Below are 6,000 nucleotides of genomic sequence, written 5' to 3'. Positions count from 1 at the left end.
AAATGTCCAGAAAATGATTTCAGTGTTTAATTCAGTGCTTTTGAACCAACTTAAAGCTGCTTCTATTCTGCTGTGAATTTCACTACGATCCTCAATTGCAAGCAGTTCAGGTCGGCCTGCCAATGCAAAACATAAAGGTTCACTTTAAAACTTTAGGGAATTTGAAGGTTGACGTCTCAAAATTTGCTTAACATCCATGTGATCCTATTTCCTGACGGCTTGTTTGGACATTTAGAAGCTAAACTATCCAAGAAGCCTTTTTCCTGTTTCCTTTAGTGCTTCTTTGCTTCCTGCTGCTTCCAGCTCGGGTGACAGGAATGAACCAGCAGAACAAGTAAAAGGAGAGAAAAACACAGCACACACACACACCCACGCACACACACTCCCTGTACTTCTTATTAAAAGAAAGGAGTGAACGACAGGACAGAAAAAAAGTGATTTGGTTGTGTCAGTAGCGGCCAGGATGCTGACAGAATGTCTCCTCTCTAACTTCTCTGATTGCCTCAGTGTCATTCAGTGAAACGTCTGCAGCGGAATCATTATTCGGCAAAAACAAAACCTGATCCCGCAGAGATCATAGCGTTGAAACTCTGACAATAATGCATGTGATCTCTAATTTCACTTCTATCATTTCATTTCCTTATAGAAGAACCTGCTCTCCTCCTGTTTCAGGAGGAAAAGCTCCTTTTTTAAAAAAATATTCTATCTTATACAAGGCAACAACTATCTTCATGTTACAAGAGAGCAGCGTTTGCTTCTCTGCAGCTCCTGTTTTCCACCAGCAGCAGTCCGGGAGCCCCAGCTGAATATCAAGTGATTTTCAGAGATGCTGACAGGCCAGAGGCCAAAAAGCAGCACAAGTAGTAGTTTGTCTTGCGCTCAGTCACAGTACAAAGAACTGCAGAAGCTCCAACCTAATCCCAAAACGCACGTCCGTTACGGCAAAGTCCTGACCATCCGCTAGAATATCTGTAGTTTGGATGCAGCCGCATAAAAAAGAAGATGGGGGGGAGGAAAAAAACAACAGTTTGATAGCAGTCCATAATTCATCACCCTGAAAGAAAAAGCTGTGGAAGCTGCAAAAGAACAGATTGGAGTTATTTGCAAAACGCTGGTGTAAAACATATGCAGAAAGGTTTTAGAAAAAAAAAGAAAAAAGAAAAGAAATAAAAAATGACTGGATATAAAACGAACTAATTCCACAACGCGATGTCAAAACCTCTCTGGTTCATCTACAGATCGCTCAAAATGCTTGTGAGAAGTCTAAATCCTGTTAAACGCATGTTTCGTTTCGTTGCTTTTCCAGCTGCACTGGCTTGCTCTCACGTTCCGGAAAAACCTCCAGGTTTCGACACGGACAACTTTGATGTCCTCATGATGTCCCCGTCAGACCACTGGGGCGCCGCGATCAGAGCCCGCTGGCCGAGCTTCACGGTCGGCCGAAGACTAAAGGAAACGGGGCAACCGTTGCTCTGAGACTCTGGAACTCTCCAAGCTTCAAATCTGTGAACTCCCATCCCTTTTTTTCTTCTTTTAAAGCAGTTCAAAACTCATCTCTGCAAGGTTGAATTTGCACAATTCTCTCGCATGCTGTTGATGTCTTCCACACACATCCTACTGCTTTAATATGCAGCACTTTGCAATTTTTATTTTGAAAAGTTTGGGAGAAGTTGCTTTTGCTTACCCTCTTCCGCTGTTCTGTTTTGAAACTCTTTTATCTTCCTAGCAACTTTCTGATTTGTGTGTCTTTTTACGATTCACTGATCTTTCTTGAATCTCGTGGAAGGAAGAGAAATATCCAACGCCCTGGCTTTTCTGTTTTAGTATTTAATCCGTTCACGTCTCTTCACCTGAGAGAGACATGATTTGTGTTTTGGGAAATAGGTTTTTATAAATTGGCCTAATATCTTGACATTTTTGTTGCCAAACTACAGGCTTATTCCAACGCCTCTAGCGTTGTACGTTTTAAGTGATAAATCCACCTATTGAGTGATGTGTTTGTGTGTTAAAGACTATTACTGCTCATTATTATATTCTTGTTTTTTTATGTTTAACTTATTTATTTTTATCTACCTAGCTATCTAGGTATTTGTCTAGTTGGCTAATTAGATATCGAGGTAGATAGGAACCAACCCAGTTACCTTGAATCTAATGGGAGAAAGAAATCCAAGCTATCCAGCTATCACCTATCTCGTTCAGGGTTAGGGTCAGGGTTAGGGTTCCAAGTATGAGAAAATGTCTTCCTCGATCTAAAATGTCAAACCGAGCTTGGTATGCTACCTAAAAGATGTGCATGGAAAAGAAAAAAACAATAACTCAACATTGGAAAGAAATTTGTTACATTTGTTAACCAGATATTATGCTCTGTTCTTGTTTGGTAAAAATGCACAAGAAGTAGATAAGTGGCTTTCATTCATTATTTTAGTTCAAATCAATGGAAGAAACACAATCAGTTCAAATGCAAAAAAAGAGCTGAAGCAGACTTAAATCTAACATGCAGATTTATTCATTTATGCCACTTGGTCTGTGGATAATTGTATCCTTAAAAGTACATAATGCAGTGGCTGCCTCGAGATGCGTCTGTGAGTAGAAAAAGACTCTGGAGTTTGAAAGCAGGGCTAAAGTCTCCAGGGAAGCAAAACGCCTCAGGTTGAAAGATAATGAAATGAAGAAATGGACCTACAGAAGCTTGTTGGCACCGTTTTTGTTGTGGAATGTTGCGCTTAAAATCATTCACACAAAAAAAAGAAAGAAAAAAAACATCCTAAAAGTTCCTCTCAGAATGTAAAATTTTGCTGCTTTGAATGTAGGAAACGTTTCGTTCAGTTTCCCACGGATCAGAGTTTTCTCGCGACTCCGCAAATCTTAAATATGGATATTTTTGTTATGGGGAGCTAAGAGACTAAATGGATTTGGACAATATTTTTGAGTAAAAGAACCATTTCCTCCAGCTAAAAGTCCTGCCTTAACAGACATAAAATAGTTTTTGGAGTGATTATTATACATTTAAAATAAACAACAATATAGAGTTTAAGCTAAAATCAAACAATAAACAGAAATCTCTCTCTCTCTCTCTCTCTCTCTTCATATATATATATATATATATATATATATATATATATATATATATATATATATATATATAATATATATATATATATATATATATATAAAACTAGAAAATGTATTCTACTGGACAAATTTCCACTTTTTAGAATTTCTTGAGAGAAAACTGGATGTTGCATGAATGGTGGCTGAATGATATTAAATGTTTTTGAAAATCCGGCATCCATCGTCTTCCACTTCACACCACTACGAGTCAATCCACACATCAACGCCGTTTGTTGACAATAAGGCGGCAGATATATTAGTCGGAGTGGCAGGGACCAGAAAAATGTGACTCCCCCTCTGGTCTGGACTAATCACCCAGTGCTTTCACTTCCATAATTAGTTTTCCTTGGACAATCTGTATCTCCCCACAGCCACCTGTAGTCATGGCACCATTTGCATTTCTCACACCCATTACTCATGTGACCGCGGCAAGGTTCTTCCCGGACACACTCGGCACCTGTGGCAGCTCAGATAGTGTGACAAAGGGTGTCAAGCCTGCAGGCGCTGAAAATGAGACGTCTTTAAACGTTGCTCAGAGGATGAGAGGCGAGCGTTGGAGAGGGGATGGGGAGGAGGACTCTGTTGTCAACAGCTGTGTTAAAGCTCATCAGCTGTTCTGTATGGTTTCTAACCTACTTTTAATAAAAGAAAAAAAATCAAACAATGTTTCCTCTCCTGGGGTAAAATCTGACTTTGACTCTGGAGTTGGACGCATGGACAGCAGCTACTTTCTGTCCTTCCCCCAGGTCAGATGGAGGACACTGACAGTGATACTATTGATCATCTCTGAGCTGGAGCAGAGTAGGTCTATGCTGATGTAACTGCTATCAGCTCCCCAACCTTTATTCAGTTCACGCACCGTCATCCAGTATGAAGCGTCTCTTTGAACTGGGTAGAGCGGAAATGAGTCCAAAGAGCATCCGTGTGTGTAGAATTTAACAGAAATTAAATGTATATACTGATTTTATTTCTGTTAATAAGTTAACATTAATTACTTTGTTAATTTTACAAATTGGTTGAATTTTTAATCCAAATTCAACATTATGGGTTTATGTTACATCAATTTCACATAAATCCATAAACTTATGAATTTGACATAAATTCTCTGGATTTATACTAAAGTCATTGAAGCTGAATCCACGTTAAATATGTATCAATGATGAAGATTAATTGAGTGATTCAGGAAGTTTTCTTTCTTAAAAGTGCTTTAGATTAACTATTAGTTTTAAAGGCATAATCCAGGCTTTTTTGAGGTCAATTTTGTGAAGCAGTTATAAGTAGTCAGTGCTTTACCTGAAGTTGACAGGACACAGCAATTTTTCTAAGGCTACCTCCTGGACTGAGGCCGCCGTGATGTTTGCAGAGTTCCCGTTTGATCGACTGTTGGTGCGGCTTCCTGTGAGACAGAGGAAGTTGCAAAAAGACCGCCATTCAGTTTCAGCTCCCTGAGGAGAGCCTCTGTTGTTTTGCTCGAATGTTGGTGTCTCATCTCTGCGTGACCTCCAGTTCGGTCCAAGAAGCCATGCTGTCAAAAATCTTATTGCTGCTCTGCTGCTATCAAATGGGGCGGCAGTGTGCCCCCATCTGTTTCAGGTAAAGGTTACCTCCATTGGCATTGTGAGGCAGGATTAATATCCCGTCACTGGGAGCGAAATCGTTTTGCTCACGTCGGAGCAAACAAGGCAGAGACCTCAGAGGAACGTTGATTTGAATTATGAACTGCAGCTGTTTCCAATGTCATTTTTTACCGTAATTGTTTCGTTTTTTTCCTGGAACGACGTAAAGGTTAATTGTGCAATTAGCTAGCTGTTGCTGCCTTCGCCTGTTGGTGGCGATAACAAATTCTTTAATGCTGCACAAGAAAATGTTAGGACAAATGAAGCCACCTATGAGTATTGTGTATTGACTTGTTTGGACTATGCAACATGTTATAAAATTATTCCCTCATCAAAAACATAGCTGGAGTGATACTTTGATTCTTTCATGCATGCTTGGGGCATTGTTTAATCTCCCATGGCAACCATTCAGCTGTGCCAAATGAGGCACCGCTCCGCCTCACTTGCAGTTTCAAAGCTTCCGCATTCGGGAGCTGCCGCCACTCCTTCAGACTAGCCTTGGGCAATTAGCAAACACCTGGTGGAACTGCATATCTGCTCAGCTCATTATACGAGCTGCTTCTCAATGCAACGCAGGTTAAAATGTTGTTAAAGGGTCAAGCAAGAGAGGAGCCATGTTGTGATGACCTCCTGCAGGTGGAGTTTCAGAAAAAGCAGAAGTTTTTAAAGAGGCAGAGGCCCAACTTCAAGACGTTGAATTATAACAACCGAAGGTAGCATAGTGACTTCATCATGAAAATGAATAATTCCCATTAATCAAACTTTTTCTGCCATTGTCTTTGGTTTTTGTGAGCAAATTTACTCAAGTAATATATTCTTTTCTCCCTTTTGACGTCAATGACTCTCCATCTGCGTCGGACACAGAGGTGTCTTTGTGACATTCCCCCCCAACATCTCCTCCATTCATCATGTTTTGCCTACGGGAATTTCAGGCTTTCTTGACACGTGTTGAAGAGTTTCGAGGCATCCCTCTGGAGACCGAAATAGCAGAGTTATGAGGATTTGAACAGTTTTCCCAGCCATGGTGGAAAAAAAGGTCAAACATAGCGACTCAAACAGGTCGCTTATTATCTTTCATTGAGTCTTAAGGTCACAGTTTTATAGCCAGGGGTCAAGGTGAAAGGCTGCCAGCCGGCGGCCTCATGAATATGGAGGACAGATGCTCCATCTGCTTGGCTCCAGAATGCAAATGGACAAGCCGATTCTGCTGCTTTTTGTTTTTTGTTGCCTTGAGAGGGACAGACCTTGCAGACCTCAGCTGGCATCAGTTCCA

This window comes from Poeciliopsis prolifica, unplaced genomic scaffold (assembly GCF_027474105.1).
Source record: "Poeciliopsis prolifica strain line A6 unplaced genomic scaffold, Auburn_PproV2 SCAFFOLD003, whole genome shotgun sequence".
Classification (NCBI taxonomy): Eukaryota; Metazoa; Chordata; class Actinopteri; order Cyprinodontiformes; family Poeciliidae; genus Poeciliopsis; species Poeciliopsis prolifica.
Note: the sequence above shows the minus strand (reverse complement) of the source record.